Source organism: Squalius cephalus, assembly GCF_949319135.1.
Source record: "Squalius cephalus genome assembly, chromosome: 4".
In the NCBI taxonomy this organism is placed as follows: domain Eukaryota; kingdom Metazoa; phylum Chordata; class Actinopteri; order Cypriniformes; family Leuciscidae; genus Squalius; species Squalius cephalus.
The window spans coordinates 41344596-41366598 of NC_137125.1; the positions used below are offsets into that span (position 1 = coordinate 41344596).

Genomic DNA, 22003 nt, shown 5'->3' on the forward strand with positions numbered 1-22003 from the left:
TGAGTGAATCACAGTTAGTTCACCTTAGTTGAACTTGTGTGATCTAGTTCACGGTAGTGTGAGGCTGTTGGTCCGGTCCTATTGCTGTTGGGAGACTGAGCAGATCTTCTTGATCATGTAAAAAAAATCAAACTACCCTTAAAAGACGCAGTGTGTCGTCATGTTTTTGTCTGGATGGGAAGGTTGTGATAGTTTGCTCACGGACGGGTTGTATTAACGTTCGTGTGTTAACCTAGCAAAAGTGTCCGCGCGACACGAAATTTCAGCCTGAACTTGAATAATAACGGTCGTCGTGGTTTATTCACCGATCCCCGTCAAGTTTCTTTTGTTTGTTTGTTTTGCCGTTTCTAACAACAACTAAAGGAGTACGAATGACCTAGATGAAGCTAAGAAGCGGATGAAACGCGGACGTAAATAATGTAAGTTTGCCGTTATCATATTGTAGTTGGTCCCCCGTCGGTTGAATTTTTTTTCTTTCTATTTTTTCTTGTATTTTGCTGTTACGTTTGAAATGATATGCGCCAATGATACGAAGCCGGCATATGGGGCATTATTTAACTGTAGCCTAGTTTTCACAGCTTGTGTTTCTGGCATCAAATGTTACAATATCTGTCGAGCACGCACTCGAATCGAGGAATAGTTCATTTTATTAGTGTACGTCGAAAAGAATAATAGAGTAATACACACTTAGACATAGAAAAAGAGGTCAGTTTCTCATGGCCAGACGTTTTTGTTCACGCTTTTCAAATAATCGATCGTTCTGCTCTCCTTTGGGTTTGTATAGATCCATGAGACGGATCTAAGTTAGCCTTAGGTCTTCTCGTTTAAAAGAGAAATGAATCTAGTAACGTTATGTGTAACTTACTTCATAAATGGGATGTCTTACTAAAAGATTTCTGTCTTTTTTCATGACTATTTCATCCCATCTATTTCAAACTGAGGTTGTCTACAATGTGTCATACAACTTAGTGAAATTATTTAATCTCAACTAATGTAATTATTATTAAAATAGAATATTTTATGTCCCCTTTGTATTGAAAATTCATGCTAATATCTTAGTTTACATCCTTGTGTCATGCATAAAGTCCTCAGCCCCTTTTGGTTGATCATAATGCAGTTATTTAAATACATTCCACTTATTTGACATGGTTTTATTTCCCTAAATGCATATTGCTATTGTTGTAGACATTTTTTTTTTTACAGTCAGTGAGAATATAGCTTATTCTGAAATGTTAGACTGTGTGTGTGTTGTGTGTGTCTGTGTTGCAGTGGTGCTTGAAATGGTGAAAATCTTTCTCGGACTCAACCCAGAGATGGAATGTACGTCCACCTTTTATCTGGTAAGATTTTATCTTTAAATATACAGTTTTACATTTTTTCAGGGTGAGCAACTGAGGTAAATAATTGAATGTGATAATAATCTGCTGTTATATGCTAAAAGTGAAATTACAGTTTTCTGTACTTCTGTTGTACTCGTACATCAGACAGATGTTAGAATAATGAAGCCTACTGAATAACCGAGGCGCATATATTGCTTTACTGTGTGTATGTGTTTTGTAATGTATTATTCATATATTTGAAAGTGCATGGATTGGTGCATCTCATTTTGTGTCTGTGAGGTAGGCTATTACTTTTAGTTGTTGACTAGTCGAACACCTCTGTGTCTTGCACACACATGCTATAACATGTAAACCACCGTCCTTTGAGATTTGTTATGCTGACTGTGCGTTTTCCACGTCAGGTTATGACGGCCTGCTTATTCTCTAATTTCCTTTAGGTAATCTTTTTTTGAATTTGTAATAGTTTCAAATTCATTGTCAGTCTGTTTGAAGGTGCATTAGAGAAATTCAGCTGTAGTTGTCCTTACCATTACTTGGTTGTATTTTATGGAAACAGATATTACCCTCTAATACTAAACAGAAAATAAGAGGGAAGATATTTGATGTTGTAGGTATTTTTTGAGGTTTTACATGAAACCTCAGTCAGATGTTTTACATATGTTTGCCTTTTAATGTGATCAACACTCACTGTAAACAGCACCATGCATTATTTTGAAGGGCTTGTTTATTTTTATTTTTCTAGTCGTATACCTTCTGACAGAGGAGACGTTCAGAATGCTGTTGTCAGCACTTCAAAACAACTGGGGGAAAAAAGAGAAAAAGGTCATCAGTCATTTGTGCAATCTGTTTCCACTTGTCTTAATGTTGTCACTCAGCACTCGATTTATCTTGCCAAAAATATCTTTTCATTTACATCTCCTGTCGGTGAAATAACCAAACCACCGTTGAGCACAGAGCTTCGTAACCCGAGGCGGGAAGGATCGGGCCAGGTCTACGCTGAGAGCACACGACCGAGGCCAGATTGCATTCAGTAGGTCTGACTGACTTCGTAAAGTGTGTGTGCACACTGTAAGTGTCTTTCCATGACTGGCCCCTGGTGCTACAGCCACGCCAAACTGTCAATCCCACAGGAATGTCTCCCCAAACTCTCTGCAACAGATGACAGAAATTTGGCATATGTTATTGTCATATTCTTTTTCTCTCAGACTTTTTCTTCATCCCTCCTCTGCTTTTGTGCTCGGCTTCAGGTTTTTCTGTGCGCTCTCCCCTTTTTCCCTTGCTGCATTTCAGCAGAGACAGAAGGCCAAGCATGTAATGTGTCAACATGACCTGGACTCTGTACTGTAATCTGAGCATTACGCTTGGCCTTTCGAAATGATTTGATAATGACGCCGACGGCTCGTTACCGGCATCTTTTGCTTAAACACTTTGAAAATCGCCAGATAAATGAGGAAAGCCAACCGAGCCATTTGAGATTACAAAGAGGAGAACAGTCCTACGCGCTCTTTGCTCCGGCGAAGTCATAAATTCATCTGTCTCGTAGCTGGGCTGCATCCAAGCTAGTTTACCTCAGCTAACCCTACGAAAAAAGCATTCATCATTTAAAATTTAAAATGCAATCACCACAGAGAGAGGAGGCGCCTCGGCTAACCTGTCACATTCACACAATCAATCCTCGCTTTTGTGCAGCTCTCTCAGATGATTTGAGTGGCCTGTAGTGTCAGCTGAGGTCAGGGGCGTGTCCTGAGCTATTAGCCTGTAGCCTGTCTGAAGCTGGCACTAAAAGGTTGCACAGATGTGAGGAAGAGCTGTTAGAGCGCTGCATGTCCGACAGGAGTCTGGAACATTACAGATCACTGGGGGATGTGCCTAAGCTGCTCAGATTCATGGTGCAGCAGAGGACAGTCAGACTGACACACATTCTGTAATCACAGGGTTGCGTTTTACCTGTCATGCAGGGAGACATCAGGTGACGCATTCTGTGCGTGCTCGTCCTCTGTGAGTGCATGAGGTAACTGAGGTCGTGTGTGTGATTTATGTGTGTCAGCGCGTGTGCGCGTTCGTTTGAGAGAATTTGTGGGTATGAGCGAGGAGCTCTTAAGTGCTTGACCTAATTTCGCAGGCAGAGAAGAATTCGACAGTGAAGGCCTTCCTCTGTTAGTGTGAGGTTGCTGTGCTGGGTGTTTCCTCCCAGGGTCTAACAGGAAGCTCATGTTTGAGTTCATTTGAGGACAGGGAGAAGGCTTTTCTTTCCACTGTGGATCATTCTAGAGAGGGGGAGAAAGCCAGGGCCTCAGCTCTGAATCGCCCCTCTGCAATCTGGCATGTGTTTTAGCTCCTTATACTGCTGTATTGTCTATTTTGGCTGAACTGAAGTTTTTTTTTTTTTTGCTCCTGCCAAGAAAACATCTATTTTTTGGGCTTACAGTGAGCAGGAGCTGAGATCCCAAGTCAAAAATGACTTAATGAATCCTGTGAGCAAATGAAACAATCCTCTGCAGGGTTCTCTCCTGCTTCCTTTGGTTCGGTTTTACATTCCAGGCTCAACTGAGCCGGGTCGTGACCCGAGAAAATGCTGTGCTGTTTGCGGTGGTTTTTGGATGAATATTCGCAGCACAGATGAGCTTATGGACGGTTCTTGAAATCAATTTAAGTGCTTGTGCATTTACATTGAGTTTAAGTAAATGTTCATGGGCTATGATTTGTTGTTCACAGGTTCGGGGACTTTGGACGACTCTGACAGACATGCTTGACTACGCAGGTGAGAAACAATTTGACAAACTAAAGTGACCCTCAACATACAATTTGAAGTGCCACTCCTTGTCACAACTGGCCAGTTTTGTAAAGAACTAAATTAGTTTTTTTTTTTTTAAATAGCGATCAAAAAACAAACAAACAATTATTTAATTTAACAGATTCTTTTAAGAAATAAAACAGGCATATTTTATGCAACTGTATTGTTCCATTGAAAATATTTTGAATGTGCAAACATTTAAACTACTGTGTGAAAATTATATAATTGTGCAAAAGTTGACATGTTTCTTTTACGATAATAATTGTTGTACATCTTAAGTGCATATTGCAGCCAGTCTGCAGGCCTGCAGTGTTCGTGTGGTCTCTTTGAAATGTGAATTCTGTGTGGGAGGCCTCTCTATTCATCTTCTGTGAACGTTTCATGTTGGTCGTTTAGTGAAGTAAGGAGATATCAGGTATTCTAGACATGTTTTTTCCAAATTAGAATGTACATGATATGTACTGCATAATCCTAAATGTTCTGACACTCGATTACATGTTCAGAACATCATACGCAGATCAAATCTTTCATCAGACAGTGGGGTTGTTCAAATCTAGGGCACGTCTTTGAGAGCTTATTTCTATGGTGGGCAGAGCAGAAAAATGATGAGGATCGACCTGTTAGTCTCCCATTGCATCAGTTTGACTGAAATTAGAGGCAGATTTGGGATGAAAGGTTTGCAGTATCCTGATTGTCTGAAAATGATCGTTTCAGCGTGCCTGTGCTCATAACCACACTGATCAAACATGATTTATCTTAGTAGTGGAGTTGTTGTCTGATTTGCAGGGTTGGTTTTTTGCTTCTTTGTGACTGTCTTTCTCTAACTCTGTTCATGGCTGTCGTGTAGGTTGACATGTTGGTTGTTCCATGGATTTCGAAGTGTGTGAAATTAGCATGACATGAACTAAAACATTCTGTCTTTGTGGTCTTTTACTTTAGCAAAACATCCCAGTACCTCCAAAATGATATTATTTACTCAAGAGTCAGGGCTCCCAAACTCTGTAAAGATACGCAGTAAGAAGTATTAGGATGTTTGCGTTGCGTTTTTCGATAACCTTATAGTGCATGTATTGTGCAGCGGAGAAAAAGAAAGAGGAGACTTTCTTGAAGGAGAATTTATGAAGATGCACCGTCTTTATCACTCAATCATCTAATGGTCTCTTTCACACATTGTACCCATTTCCTTGTCTCCTGCAGTGTGGATGTACTCTCAGGTCATGTGCCGTTTACAGGTGTCATCCAGATGTTTTCTTGCGTGTTCTGATGCTCCCTCTGTTAGTACTTAATGTCATTTTTTGCAGAAATGTTCCTGATGTCTAGCAAAGAGTATCACTCTCACATAAGCTTGAAAAAAAAGTTTTTTTGTGCATAGCTAACACGTGTGGCATAAACATGACCAGCATGACACTGTCACGGCTGGTTTTCTCCCAGTTTTTGCAGTCATTTCCCATCTGTGTAGAGTGTTCTTTGAGCTACACGCTAAAAGGATAAATAGTAAGAAACAAAATATCCATACTGTGGAACACACTTAGGAATACTTGATTCATGAATCTGTAATTTTTTTGCATAATGACCGCTAAACTGTATAATTGACCCATCCAACCAATTTCCTACATAAATGTGCTAGTTTCATGTCTCATATTTCTTTCCAGTCTCTTTGTTCTCATATAATGAAATTATTTAAACTCAAATCAATATTTCATGTCCATTTATTAATTTATTTTCTTAAGTAGCTGCATTTATATAATAAATTAAAATGAAAACACACACACACACACACATCCAGTACACTTAATTAACTAGTTAGATCTGTCATGTGGTTATAGAATTAATAGAATCAACTGAAAAAATATGGCATTTATTAATATTTGCTGAGAAAAGCCCCCAAATGAAGATTGCAATACATTACATTTCCTTACATTCTAATCTTTGAATAGACATTACAAAAAAATTCAATATATTTCATAAATGAATTAGTGCTGTCAACGTTAACGTGTTAACACATGCGATACATTTTTGGCCAGTTTAACGTGTTAAATTATTTAACTCAATTAACGCAGCATCCGTATTTTCTGTCATCCTTTGGTTAGCGTTACATTATATGATCACGCAAGTGCTTACACCATTCCAGCGCGACAAGACAAAAGAGAACGCGCCGCTTGTGAATGTCCGACACACACACGGCGCACAGAAAGACACGCACCAGTATCGTGCGCACAGAATCGAGTTCTTTTTTGCGCGAGTATCCTCATTAAAGCAGTCTTAAATGAGTTAAATAAAGTCTTAAATGAACGTACAGAGTTGTGAGAAAATGAGACTCGTGTGAGATCCTCGTCATGTGCGTCAGCTGCAGGTCTTAAAGTGACAGCAGCCACTAATGCTTAATCAAAGTTAATCAAAGAACAAAGGTAACAGAGTAAATTACTCATTGCTCTTGACTAAAGAACTTTTGTAGCTTTAATAAGGATTAATCTATATTTAATTGATAATTTATGCAGTGCAATTTTGAGTTTATGTGAGGATTGTAATTAAAAGTTGTTGTATTTTTTGAAGCCTAATATATGTTTTTAAAAAGATAGCTTTCAATACACTGTAATGTTGAATGGCTATAATTAATGTTTAAAATTGGGGGTGGGGGAAATGATTTTCATCAAGACATCTGTCGCTGTATTAATATCTGTGAAACTGGCCTTCATTTATAAAAAGATGCCATTAAACAAGTATTTAAAATATACTGTCTTTGTTTCTACATTAATTTGGAGATTAGCAGTGAAATTAATACATCATAAAATATATTAAAAATGTATAACAACATTTTAATTAAGATTAATCACAGAAAAAAATGTGTGATTTAATCTAGTTAATCAGACAGACAGACAACTTAGACTGTTTTGTCATATCACCCTGTTTTTTCAGCATCTTGCAGAATGAGCGCCATGTTGTTAAGATGCTGTGTCAAGTTAAAAATATTACAACTTTGAAGAATTGCATTTGATCTGTTCTGCTGCGTCCAGCTGTAATGCAAGAACCCATTCTTTGCGACTGTGAGGAGCTCCATCTGCTCTCCGTAGGTGCGGTTTGATGGAATTGGAATTTCATATCAATTTCTTATCATAGCAAAAGCTTCCAAATCAACCATTGCAACATCCAGACTTCTTCTGAATACAGTGAGTCAAGAATTTGCACTGACAAAGACCAAATATGGACTGTTTAGTTAGCATAATGATTATGAGAGTCAGAATTCCATCTTATGCAGTAATAAAATCATACAGCTTGAGCAGAACAATGTCCTTGAGACATTTCATTCTTAGAGATCATAATCAAGCATACATTTTTATTACATAAACTTTTTGTTTGGCATGTAATAATTTTGCACAGTCAAAAATAGTTTTAGCAGTTTGTGCCTAATGGCATTTTAAAATAATTTACCTCAGCTCACCATCAGATTATGTCTATTATGATTTTTATTTGATTGACATTTTCTGCCGTGATCATCTACCTATCCGCTAGTTATAATGCCAAATGAGTAATGTTGTTTGTCACAGCAGCATTTGTCTTACATATTACATATCCTTTGCTTATAAGTTTTTGTTTTATGCAGAGTAATGTCATCTATATATTTTTTTATGTTGTTTTATCATTTTTGGAAACTTTAAACATGCTATTTTTTGTCTTTAAAACTGTTAAATGTGACGTCTCCTGACTTATTAACTGCCTATTCAGTGTAATAAAGCTCTTTCCAGCACTTAAATTGTAAAGATCCTCCCTTTCCACATTCAAGTGACCATTGTGTCAATTTAAGCAGTTTGTTATTCTATGATGGATTGCCATATAGGTTTTCTGCACAAAGCATTCAAGACTAAAAGTTTTGGCTGTGTCCAAAACAATTAAGTAATATTTCAAATAACTATAAAAGGACAAACATGTTTGATTCCCCCAAAAAGGTCTAAATGCTGGCTCTGTGATGCTATTAAAACATTGCTCTTTGTTTGAGCATCCCTGACAAGGCAACATTGGCTTGACCAATGGCATTAGTTTGTGCACAATTCCTTTTGAGGTGCAGAATTTGTGATTTTTTTTTTTTTTTTTTTGTATTCATACGTTCAGCAAATTCTTAAATGAGAATCATGACATGAAAAAAAAAAAGTCCTATGGGGCCATTCACACAGGATGCGTTTTTTTCTCTTTTCCACCATTGTTTTTCAATGTAAACACTTTCTAGACCAGTGTCTTTAACCGTTGTGCTCACATCTCACATCGTCCTTTGCAGCGTCTCGAGCATGACATGGCATTCCAAAATTACGCGTCTCAAGGCACCACTCTTTTGTGTCTTGTGTTTTTAACAGCAAAAATGCATTCTGTGTGAACTGGCCCTAACACAATAAACAAAAAAACAACAAAATTATTTTTCATACAAGCATCCAATGGATCTCATAGATTTTTTTTATTTATTTTTTTCTCTCCATAGTGTTGAGTGTGAAGGCCCAGCTCCAGACGAGGGCTGCTCCATGGGTAGGCCAATGTTGCATTGTTGGCAGTGGCTCATTTGAATAGCCCTTTAGTATTTTCTGTGAGCAAGTCAGCGCCATTTGCATTTGTTCCAGTCACAAAGGTTTACAGGTCAATAGAGACCAAGCTAACATGCATAGGAACCCTCTCTCCTCTTATTCTCCTTTCTCTCAACCTTCTTTTGCCCTTCCTTGGTTGTCATGATAAACTCTGCCCGTCTCCCTGGGAATGTGTTTGTGCATACGTGTGTGTGCGTAGCAACACCTCAGATGTCTGGTGAGTGATTAATTCTAAGCTGGGAATAAGACTGAAGAGAGGCCCCTGGTAACCCTCAAGCAAACACCAACAATAATTTGATTATCACACTTGAACATGCTTATTTAGCCCATGCATGGTCGTGCATGCGTGCGTCTGTAGGTCTGCACACTAGGGCAGAACAACACAGAGCATACCTGATTAAATGGAGCCCATTCAGGACTGTTGTTTGTGAGCAGTTTGAATGGCTGCAGTGCTGACACATAGCTTCTTAGATGCGCGCACATAGACAGAACCAGAAGCCCCAGGTCTTCATAATTAATCCCAGAGTGAGCTCATGGCCCAATCCTCAGAGCTTTAACTCTGTACTTTCCATATGTCACACTCCTTCATACATGTACACATATATAGAGAGAGAGACACTTACACATGACCTTACACTGAGAAAGTCTCTCTTGTGTAACGAGCCCCTTGATTTTTTTTTTTTTTTTTTTTTGCGTGTTTTAAAGAATTATGATTTTTGTATTTATTTGTTTGCTTATTTATTTTATAACAAGTACCAGTTTAGTTGCATTCCTTTAGTTGAATTAAAGCTATAGTTCACCCCAAGAAATTAAATTAAATTATTGTAAACTGTCATTATTTACTCACCCTGATATCGTTTTAAAAACTGATATATTGATATATTTCAAATAAAAAAAATAAAAATTGATAAATTTTATAGCAGAATGCTCTTTTCAATAATGTGAAACTAAATGATGACCAGAGCTATCAGGCAGGATTTTCAGTGAATAATGACTTAAATTTCAGTCCTTTTCTCAAATGAAGTAGCCTAATTGCAAAAAGATTTTGTGGTGCATTTTGACCTTTTTGGAGCTTGACAGCTTGTGAAAGAGAGCAGCATAGACATTCTACATTCAAAAGGTTTTTTTTTTTTTTTTTGGAGTTCGACAGAAAAGGGGGAGGGGAATCATATTTATAACAATATGAGGGTGATTAAATGATGACAATTTTTGGTAAACTATTCCTTTATGATTATTTTAAAATGTTATAATTAATATTACTATTTGAACTAAACTAGTTTACAATGTCTTGCTTTGAAAATAATGTCATACATATTCATCATGTTTCACACATTTATTTTGAAATACATTCATATCTTGCGTAGTAAATATTGCAGTAATGCTTTGTCGTGAGCATGGGTGGTTCAAATGTGCTTTAGATATGAAATCTTCTTGTAGCGCAGTGCTGCCATAGCCTACATTTACCTTTTTACCTTTATCAGAGACATGACGCTGTACTATTGAATTTCTTAAAACCTTTTATTTCTTGAGAAGCAAAACATTTTTACAGTTCAATCTTGTACAGTACTCATGACCATCTGATATCATGCACTGTAAAATGCGAAAATAAGCATTATTACTATTGAAATTATTTTATTGGTGTTGTCTAATGTAGTCAGGTTAATGTAATCATATTAATACATGAGCATAATAATAACGTTTAAAAACAGTTTTTTTAATTAAAACAATTCACTTAGATGAACCATGTAAAGAACTTCTCTATTAGTTTATCCAACATTTTCACAGTGTGTGTTTGTGTTTGCATGTTTTGTGTGTGTTTGCCGCAGGAAGGCAGTAGTCAATCTGCATCTCTCTTTTGCCCGTTCTTGTCCCCTCTTAGCTGGACGTGTGAATTGCAGCACAAAACGTGGGCTGCTGGATCAGCATGCGTGCTACATAAAGACTGCTTTTGTTATAGCCGGCATGCTCATGACCGCTGGCATCTATAGCCCCTCACCCCCAACCTCACCAAACTGCACCAGGCTGACTAGAGAAACCCCCATGGAGGGAAGGGACAGTGACTTATAAGCTCACACCCCTAAAACTTTAGAGCAAAATTAATAAATAAACTCTTTTTTTTTAAAAAGAAGAAGAAAAAAAGTGTATTTCTTCTCTATTATTTTCCCTCTGGGGACAATAAAACTTATCTTATTCCATTCCAGATCAAATTTAAGTGAATTTATCTTTTTAGAGATTCATTATAGGATAAAACTATTCTGAGCTATAAACCATATAATGTTCCAGTTCAGCATAACTCACTCTGTTCGCCATTTTCATTGTAATAACGATTCAGAGTAAAAACAGAAGTTCCACACGTCTTTTTAATGCTATCGGTAGATGACGAGCAGAGAGCGTGCGTGTCTGTTGGGCCTCAGTCGACACGGGCCTTAGAACTGAAACGATGACGGCAGACGTTGCCTTGCAGCTGCCGTGCAGATATTGCACCATGTTCACCTCAGCCTATTAAAGGTTGGGATTCCCATCGGGAGAACACTCATGCGCAGACAATTAATGGAACAAAAAATAAGAAAAACCATGACAAGATAATACGTTTGCGATAATGAGCCTCCACTGACCTATAATCGTCCTTTTACAATGAATTTTAACCAGAATAATGTCCTTGAACACCAGCAATGACAAGTGTCACATTCTGTGTGGTTCTTCTAAAAATTGGATGTTATTATATACTTGAGAGGAGACTTCTGGGCCCTTACTGTTGCGATGACCTAGGCAGAGATAGACGTTCCCAAGAAAAAAAGCTGACCTCTAGACCATCATTTGATGGTATTTTTCAATCATTTTTAAGATTGCATGGAACTAAGGAATTTGTTAGATTTTTTTTATGCTATATTAATTAAAAACCAAAGCGTTAGTCTGACTCAAATTGTTTGTGCTCTAAAATTTAACAACTGCATAGTGACTAAATTTAGTCTATATCTGAGCTCAATTAAAAAAGAAATTACACTGGAAAGTTTATTTCATGGTCTTGCTATCATTAAAACCATACCTCTCTTATGTCTTTATTTAATATAGAGAGGAAATCAAAAGAAAGAAAAATTATTTTCATTATCCAGAGTGCACCATTGGGGCTCCGTCCAGCACATCCCTCGCTCCGGTCATTGTTGGTTGTGGGGGGAAGAGGGTTGACTGTGGGTGTATAAGGCTCAGCTGGGGCAAATCCTGGAGGTCTCGTCCATACGGAGGCGAAGTGATGTGGCACATGCAAAAGCAGGCTTTGCTGGCTTTTAAGAGCCAGAACTTTTTAAGTGCCAGAACTGTCCCCGTTCCCCTCATGCACACACACACACACACACACACACAGTTCTCCAGCACTCAGGAAAATAAAGAAGGACTCGTGTGTTAAAATGTATTATTAGAAGCAAACCAGAATGGACAGGCCGTTTGGAATGGAGATGAGAGTTAACATGCATCAGAGGTTATTTAGGGGGGAGTAGAAAGCACTGAATGATGCCTTTGCTGAGTGTTGGGGAAGTATTTGGATACGGACATAGCAATTAATTTGTGCATGCGGTTTAGAGATTGAAGATTTGTTGTACATGTTTGAATGCATTAGAAATAATTGATAATTTAACACTATTTAAAACTTATTTAGAAGCTCACATTTTGGTAGACCCTTGGACTGGAGTTCATTTGAGGTTAAATATTTGCTAGTAATTTGTTAGAATAATAACCTTTTTTTTGGTGTATGCCCTTTCCACTACAGCTTGAAGTGATATATTTGGTTTTGTGAGCTGCACATGTCTCCTAAAAAATAGTGCACCTGTTAATTGTCATTTGTGCTCTTTATGAAACTGTCTGATAGTTTTGGAAGTTTCAGAGTTAATAAAAGTGCCAGAGAATCCTGCTCCTCTCTCCAAACACATAGTGCTCAGCAGAAAGTTCGGGAGATTCGAGCATGCGTCAGTTAGCGGCCATGCGAGTGTAGTGGACACGGAGAAAGTCTGTCCTGTCGAGCTTTTTTTTATTTATTTATTTTATCTGTGTCCCTTTTCCCCCACATGACTGAATATTTTAAGGTGAGTTACTTTTAGAGTAAAGTCGTTTTTAAAATGTTTCAGTGTATTTGTAGCTGTCGGATACAGATAAATTACGGTAGTGAGGTCAAACAAACTCTTGGCAAATTAACTTCTATTTACCGGTTGAAGTGGAACCTCCGTGATGAACTCATTTCTAATTAATGTTACTGTTGCCTTATAGTATACAAATAGCACATAACAGCACTTAAATAAGGTAAACATATCTCTAACATCTCTAAAATCCTAGCATTTGTTATTTCACTGATTAAAATCAAATAGAAGTAAAAATCAAATAGAAAAGCATGTAAAGTGAGTTTCAGATATGCATTAACAGATTTTTAACCAAGGTTTTATCGTCATTATTATTCAGTAGAATAAAGTTTATTTTTGTATTATTGCAATACTATTTAATAAATAAATCAACACCTAATAAAATAAATATAAAAACGGTACATAAGGAAAAGTTGCATGTTTTAGATAAAGCAAGCATTTAAATAGATTTATTGTTGCATTATTCCTGTTACCTGAATTTATCTGTTAATCTGTTTACATAGAGGAACAGTTTAGGACTTCTACAACTACAATATACAGTGATTTAAAAAAATATATACAATGTCTTAAATGTCTCTCGTTTTTAGCAAATCAGAGACGGAAGAGCCATTCAGGCATATTCCTCACTGTATTAAACCTATTTTTCATACAGAGATTTATTTCTTCTGATTCTGGTGTGTATTAGGAATATTTTAATGCTAAAGATTTAGAGCTTCTGCCTTAAAAAAAAAAAAAATGATTGTTATAAATGCTAATAGGAACAAACTTCTGGCTTTGTTTAATCTCCACTGCCTATGAAAGAGAAAGGACAAAACAAGTTCAGGTTGTTCGTTAAATTATTCAAGCAAGGACATAAATTGTACAATCTTTATATCATTCTGTTAAATTAGAAAAGTAGAAGTAGTAAGGGAAAATCTATATTGTCATTTCAAAGTCAAATTATATTGCACCAGGACCCTGATGTTTTTGCCTCAATAGTTTTCTTTAGTTCTGTTTCTTTTTTTGGAAACGACTACATTTTCTTCCTCTTTTTAAGTTAAAATAATAAATATAAAATACCACTTGTGTGTAAAAACAAAAAAAACATACAGACGTTTACATTTTTCTATCATGATATTTGAATGTCATTCAGCCTTTGACATATTGTGGTCGGTTTGTATCTCTGTTTGCTCTGCTTAATGTGCTTTTTACTTATTTACTTTGTCTGCTATAAATAACAGGGACAGTGAGTACACTACTAAATTACAGTAAATTTATCTGCAATGAGGCAAAAAAAAACCCATGTATGAAAATTATGGGAAACAACTTTTCAACATTGTTACTACTACAAAGCAATTGATCATATGATGTAGTATCGTAAAATAAAAAACATATCATAGCACTATTATTTTCTTTTCAAAAAGTGCCCTTTCAGACAATTTTGAAGAAACCAAAGTAGGAGTGGGGGGGCCACTCCTACTTTTGTTTCTTCAAAATTGTCTGAAGTATCGTAAAACACCTGATTTTCTAATGTCTCATTTTTTTTTTTTTTATCCATATGTTTATGTTTTCACAGTAGTGACATTTTAAATGATTTGTAAGTGTCATAGTGTAAAATCACACCATGTAGAAAGTAACTTGCCAGGCCATGATTTGTTTCTCTTTTGACTTTTTTGTAACTTTTACCTTGATTATATATGTTTTTGCCATATTTAATTTTTTTGTTTTAAAATTATTCTTCCTTGCAGCCTTTTTGTTTCTGGAATCAATTCTGACCGTCTGTGTAATGGCCTGGCACTCTGAACACACACGTTCAAGGTTATACCTACTCTTTTGCAGAGCCATACCAAGCACATTGCACCATTTTTTTATTACAAAATATCAAGACTTCATACACCAAAATATGATACTTTTTTTTATAATACAGATATCTACATAATTACACGCAGACAATCTCATCCTGCTTGCGTGGACATAGGCGCATGCTCTTATCAGAGGTGACCACCATGTTGTCTAACTGTCCTCCATTTTGTGATTTCAGACCTTAACTGTAGCACAGCTGCCCCACCCTTGCGAAATTATGCAGCCGTATCCCGATGGATCCGAAACATTGACATTAATCCGTACTGATTTCATCTGGAATTATTGAGCTTTTTAACTTTTTTTTCCTCATGGGCACAAAATTATTTTCTAATTTATGAGATATTGTTGCTTATGTTCCTTCACATGGAGGTATTCTTACTGCCCTCTAAAAAGCTATTTTGTAAAACAAAAACAAAAAAACAATTAATAGAATTGTAGACTTTTTAAAACGCAGTAGTTTTCATCTGCGCTGCTAGGGCAGTGATGGCAAATTCCTAGAAAATACCATACCAGTAGCTTATGATTGATAAATGTAATCTACTCTTCTACTTCTACAGAAGAACAGTCGTCATATTAGTTGACAGGACAAGAGGTGTGTGTGTGTGACATCTTCCATGTTTGTGGTAAAATTGTATCACATCCACAGAATCAGTTGCAGTGACATGTTGCAGTAAATTTTCTTTTGATATTTCTCAGTGTAATCCATCATATCTCTTAATTCATAGTAGTTATTATTATTGTGTGAGATAGTAATATATGCTTAAATGAATACATTATTAGCTTACTGTGTGATTTGTGTAAATTACTGAAATAGATAACTTGGACACAGTAACCTCCGATAACAGATCACTCTAAATTTTAATGTAGACATGCATTTTTTGTAAAGCTGCTTTGAGACAATATGTATTGTGAAAAGGTCTATACAAATACATGTGAATTGAATTGAATATAGTTTCAAAGACACTTTTAATTTTGGATAATATTTGGGGATTTAGTTTTTTTTTTTTTTTTTTTTTGATGATGAATAATATTCAAAAAGTAAATAGTTTAAAATAAAACAATAAATGTAATTTTTTTTTAATTGTTTATTTGCTGCTTTTAATCCTTTATTTAATTATTTAATAAAAATGAATGTATTCATTTATTTAAAGAGCATATTCAGCATAAGATTTGAATATTGTTTATAAAGAAATGCATTATTATTATTATTAATTATGTTGTCAGTTGGTGTTAGTCAAGTGCCAGAGCTCCGCTCACGTTTCTGTCAGTGCTGCGGCGAGCCGTAAGGGTCATTAAGCATCTTCGTTCTAACGGCAGCTAGAGGTCAAGGGAGTTAATCGGAGTTGATGGAGGGGCCCTCCGAGTGACAGTCCTAGGGGCTCACCTCTTAATCTCTGTTTGTCTGTGTTTTAGTACTCTTTTCCTACACAAAGCAAACAGCACCCTCCCTCTCAATGGGGACCAGCTTGCTCCCAGTCTAGCACTTTTGACCTATGGGTCATGCCCTTTGTTCCTTTCTCTACAGAGGCTGACCTCAGATTTCACCTCTGTAATTGAGGAGCCCTGTAGACACGTGCCCACGGGGCCCAGGAGAGACCACCACCGCTGCAATCTCACTGCTACCTCTGTGCTGGCGGAAAAGGGTGTCTGAAAATATGTCGTTTCCTATGGGTCCCAAGAAAAAACGTTTGGCTGATCAAAGGCCAGTTGCATAAACATAACCATTATGTTAAGACGTCTTGTGTTTGTGTCTTAAGACCAAGTATGACCAACTAGCAGTTTGCCAACGGGCAAGCAGTCTTACGTTTTGGAATCAGATTAGACCAACCTATGTTTTTATGTAACTGATTTCAAAAATGTATAAAGAGAAGTCTTAAAGAGAAAAATTTGATGACTAACTTTTAAGTCCCTGATCTTGCTATGGTTTTCTGATCAATTCCTCAGTTGTTTTGTTTGTTGTGCAAAATACTGCTAAATCGGCTTAAATATCTTCTACAGATACACCGTGCCTTCACATTCAGTCCATTTGGTCTTGTTGATGTGGGGGCTTATTTTTTTATTGAATATTTAACCTATTCCTCTCAATACGTATGTAAACTCTAGACCATTGCAGAGACTTAGATGCTGATGGACATTACAGATCTTAAACTTGCTGCTTTTTTTCTCTTAAAGTGGAAGTGTAACTCAGTTAATGAACTAGGCCACCGACTGAAGGACTGAGATGCTTTTTTAAATCTGTGCCAGGCTTGTCTTGTTGTGTTTTAATTAAGTTTTTGCTTAATGGGAGTGTTGAGAGACGCTTGTTTTTGTTTTTTTGCTCTCCCAGAGCACGGATGAAAAATTATAGGTTAAAGAAGCTCATGTCATGTTAGTAGTTTTTACTCATCTCCACAAAAGCATAATTATGAGTGGAAAATTGCAGCTCAATGATGTGCATGTGCAACACATTCCTTCAGATGCTTTTTGAAGTTTTTCTAGTTGATTGTGCTGGAGACCCCGATGTTCATTCAGGAGGAAAAGAAAATATACTGTAAAGCTCCTACAGATGTTTATTAAAATCCGTGATGGCGAATGGCTTTACATTGTTTGTAAGTATACTTCATTATTTTAGATCGTGCTTCAATCTCTCATTCCGGTTTAAAAGGGTTAATGTGCATTTTAGTATTCAGTATTTATTCAGAAGGTCACATGCATATGTATGCTGACCATTTTATTCTCTGTGCCTCATTTTTGATATTCCATAGATATAACGCTCCCCAAAAAAATATTTTTTTGATATGCATCTATAAACTGTGTCGAATGCACTTATTAAATGTTGACATTTGGAAAAAGTGACCTGTCCGCTGTGCTTTTTAACTTTGCGACGACAGCAACTTGAAACTTGCTATAGCCGTTATCGCTCTTTGGTAACTTTAACTCCAGAACACATACAAGCTTTTCAAATCACATGAGAGTCTTTTTAAAATGATCTCAGCGATGGTGCATTAAAGTGCTCTGAGGTTGAGCCCTGAAAAGTACCATAAAGAGTTTGTTTTGATTGGCGTTTGATCATAGTCTCTGAGCCTTGTGAAGGATGGGGCCTTACAGAACAGCTCACTGTTTGGGAGTTGGCAGCCGACCCAAAACCAAAATTGTATCCTCAAATGAACTTTAATGCAATGTACAACACAACACATGCTCCAATTTGCGACTCCCCATAGTAGCTCCTATAGTAAACAAGCAGGAAAATGAATGCCTGTGAATCAGCAACAGAGAATAAGAAGTAAAATAGAGATAATGTGGTTTAAAAAATGAGAAGGTTGGATTTCGTTGCACATTTTCTCTTGTGAGATGCGCCCTCTTCGTGATTGGCCGACAGACGTGGCGCAATGTGACGTGGACGCGTCGTACCTCGTGCCAGAGCATGACCTGTTGCCATTAGGGAATCGGACTTTAAAAAGGAGAGGGCTGAGCGCTTGGAATTTGATTTAGCTGTAACGGTTTTATACGGGTGCGACTCGGCCCAGATTTGGTGTTGAATCGAGGGTGTGGTGTGTGGTATGTAGGAGGAACCAAATATGTATGTGTGTGAGAGTGTGTGTGTGTGTGTGTGCAATGAGAGGTCAGTGCCATGAGGGAGCCAGAAAGAGGAGGCCGAGAACGAGGCAGGAAAATCTGGGCGGACCGGGTGCTTTCGGTCCCTCCTCCACGTCAGTGTGTGTGTGTGTGTGTGTGTATCTGTGTGACAGCCTGATGAGCAGCAGCACCCTCCGCGCAGCCATGTTCACTGGTTGACGAGCATGCTTTTATCAACTGTTTAGTTCGCTAAACACAGAAAAGCTGTTTGTGATATTACACTGGCGGTCCGAGGAACAGAATCAGGCACAGGCCTCACACTAGCATGTTTCGGTATGTGTTTTGCATTCTTTTTGGGCTTGTTCGCATTAGAGAAATCATCTGTTTGAACTTGTATTAATTCGCATTGATTAAACAAAAAAAAGTTTTGCACTAGACAGTACTGGCACGCTTCGCCTACATGAGCGTGCAGTAGATGCACCAAGGATTCTTAGTAAAATAAGCTACAGAATAACGAAATCTTGAGTCCGTTTTCTGCATCCTCACCACCGGACTGCCTTACACGCTTGAATTTGGATTCAAAAGGGAGGCATGACGGAGGTGCATCCTAAAAGATTGAAAAACACTATTGGTGGCACGCTCAGCTAATTATTCCTCCACCGGGCGGATTCTCAGGTAGGCCTTGGGTGCAGTGTGTGTGTACGTGTGTGTGTGTGTCTATGCGAACACTGCAGATGATATCTTCTTGCAGACTGTGACAGATGTTTCACCTCCAGACCGTCTCACCCATACGCCTGTTGCTCCTCAACTCCTTCTCGGGGCAATGGGAGGAGGTCCCGTTAATGTTTGCAGATGTAGAAAGACACCCCAACATTTGCGCACTTCACTTTTCCCAGAATCCCACATCATGGTATGGTCGTCTTTTAACTGCTGAGGGTTTTTGTATTACTTTCTCTTTCTTGTTTCTGATTACTTGTTTTGTTGTTCAATCGAGCCAGAGAACAGCTTGAAGGGTTGAGTTTAGTTTTGGCGGTGGAGCGTGTGCACGCTCTGTAAATTGTGTTTGAATGGTTCGTAACTGGTGTGAGCGTATGTTTCTGTGCACTCTCCGGGTGAACCGGAGTCTGTGTCACGCTTCCTTCCACTGTTCAGCCCTCCCTCCCTCCCTCCCTACTCGAGCTCTCGCTCACTGGCTGGAGCGATGATTCAAAAAAAAAAAAAAAAAAGATTGCTCACGTACTCCACTGCCTCTCGGTTTCATCATCAACTTTTTTCCCCCCACTTCATTTTTCCCTCTCTCTTCTCCTCTAATTCCCTCCCTCCTTTTCTCTCTCTCTCTCTCTCTCTCTCTCTCTCTCTCTGTGCAGATAGAAATGAAAAAAAGCCTCTACCGCTGTTTCCACAGTACAGTCCCCACCCCTTCACCCAGTCTGTGCCAAAAGAAGGAGGGATTTCTACTACTCACAGGATTTTAACCCTGTAGCACAACTGATTGGCTCAAGCAGCTTCTCTGCCACTTCAGTTTTTCCTCTGCGTCTTTTCCGCCACTTCCCGAAACCTCGTCGCCGTGTTCTTCTGCGGTTTCGTTACCTTGAGATACTTTCAAACGGTGCTTTTGCGGCAGTTGGAGGTGTATGCCATTTCTCATCCTCGCCAGGGGTTAACGGATCCTTTCTGTTGCTGAGCTTTGAAAATGGCTGTATTCTCCCTGCTTGTTGCGTGTCTCGGAGAAGGGAGGCGCCTGGAGTTCTATCACTTTAGCGCCACCCTCTCTCTCTCTCTCTCTCTCTCTCTCTCTCTCTCTCATACACACACATACAGTTCTTTTTCTCTCTCTTGCTCTTTCCCTCTCTTCCCTCTCTGAAAGGAGAGCGGGAGGGCGGTGCGGTGTTGGAGCTTTTTCTGGGACAGGTGCCAATTCCAAACAAAAGACATAAAAAGGCACTGAGTGAGAGATGCCTCGATCGTAAGAAAGAAATATGTTGCACGATGAAACGAAAGAAGTTTGTGGTGACCGAGTGCGTGCGCGGTTGCGTGCGTTCAGCTGAATAGAAATGTTTGGAGCTAAGATTTGAAATACTTTTCTTCTCTATCTCTCTCACAACACTCTCTCACTTCTCTGGCGCTCTTCAGCCACTGAAGGCATTTCAGTCATGGGGGGTGGAAAGGGGAGGGGGCTCGGTTTTCAAGCTTCTGAATTATTCATACGCCTGGGCCAATGCTGCGATCGGACTGGCTGGGACATTAACATGCAGCGGACATTCTGTTTGTCTGTTTGCTAACATTCCTCATTCAAAGACTTGTTAACTGCAAGATGGGCCGACACACGCGTCTCTCGGGCTGCTATTGTGGCCAGGGCCCGGTTGTCCCAGATCAGGGGAGCGCAGGCAGACGTGTAGCCTAGCACTGGGGACACGCAGCTGGGGTGGAAGGATTGGCTTGGCCCCCCGGCCTACCTCCTTTGGTCCTTGTGCCTGCTGTGGAAAGCTCACTCCCTCTTCTTTTCCTTCTCTCTCTCTCTCCCTCTCTCTCTCTCTCTCCCTGGCTCTCTCCTTCAACACAGGACTGGTGAAGTGAGTAGAAAAGGCCTTCAGCACTTGTCCTGGAATGTTTCTATCTACTGATGCATGTCAATATTATGGGGTAAGTTGCAATTTTTTTTGTTATATGTGGTATTTCTGCATATTTACTTTGTTTTTAGTTTTTTCCAATGTATTTCTCGATTCAAATGTTGTAGTTTTTTTGTCTTTAGAATGTGTGCGAAATATTTTTCATTTTGGTTTTACGCTTTATACGGATGGGGGGAAACGATTTATGAATGGTACGATTCCTAAGGAAAATGGCGTTAGGGGAATGTAAAGGCATTTCATATCAGCACCTAACAGACATCATGTACCTCTGTAGTCGACCTTCCACAGTGCATGGTTTTGGGGTTAATGTTTTAGTGACTGAGAAGAGGTACACTTTTTGGGAGTAAGAGTTTTGAGTCGTGTTATCGGGAAAAGGTGTTTAAAAATTAACCTTTCATTTTCTGATGCATTCCTTGTGTGTTAACTGGAGCACTTTAACAGTGAATGGACCTCAGCTATTTGCGTAGGGCCTTGTGTTTGATTATCACATTGTACTGTCGTTTATCTTATGAACTGTTCATTGCGATTAATATTTAATGTTATTTTTATATTATTATTGAATTATAACATGGGCGCTTATGGATAGAAGCATTGTATACGCCACGTCAGAGGTTAGTTTGCGCAATTATGCATTAAAATTAGAAGAAATGAGGAAGTATTTTGTATTTAATTGCTCAAATGAGTGTTATTATTTTATTTTTTTGGTTGCTTATTTTAAATAATTTCAATGGAGATGCAAAGGCATGCAAATTCAACTAAAAGTTGTCAATTTGATATTATTGTTTAAATTTACACATATTTAAATATGTTGACTTTGCCCACATTTCGTTTGAATTTAGCGGAGAACCATTTTTGCAATTTATAAAAAATTTTACCTGTAATATACATTCTAGTTGTGTACTCAAAGAAGGCATTTGCTGAATCTGAACGATTTATGTATAATTTGAAGTCTTTTTTTTAAAGAAAAACGTTTTGTAAAGATGTCTTTTGTTGAAATTTTAGGTTGCGTAAAATAAATTATAATCACAGTGTTCTTTTTTGTTACACACACACACACACACACTGTCTCTCTCTGTCTCAAAAACACACACACACGTTTAAAAAACTCTCTTAAGGCCCTTTTATAATTGAATAATCTATAAGTAAA

At 38.1% G+C, this 22003-nt stretch overlaps 1 protein-coding gene across 6 annotated transcripts in view; it reads left to right on the forward strand.

Moving 5' to 3' along the window:
• Nucleotides 1-10: 10 nt before the first annotated feature.
• The window catches only part of pparaa (peroxisome proliferator-activated receptor alpha a), a 52071-nt gene continuing 30078 nt past the window's right edge, over nt 11-22003 (forward strand). For 4 of the 6 annotated variants that reach the window (XR_013821026.1, XR_013821027.1, XR_013821028.1 and 1 more), the window contains exons 1-4: nt 26-419; nt 1270-1340; nt 4056-4101; nt 20790-20869. The gene's annotated coding sequence lies outside the window, so the exon portion shown is untranslated. Of the gene's footprint in view, nt 420-1269; nt 1341-4055; nt 4102-20789; nt 20870-22003 lie in introns of all 6 variants that reach the window. The other 2 variants (XM_079869450.1, XM_079869451.1) reach the window with 2 other exon arrangements.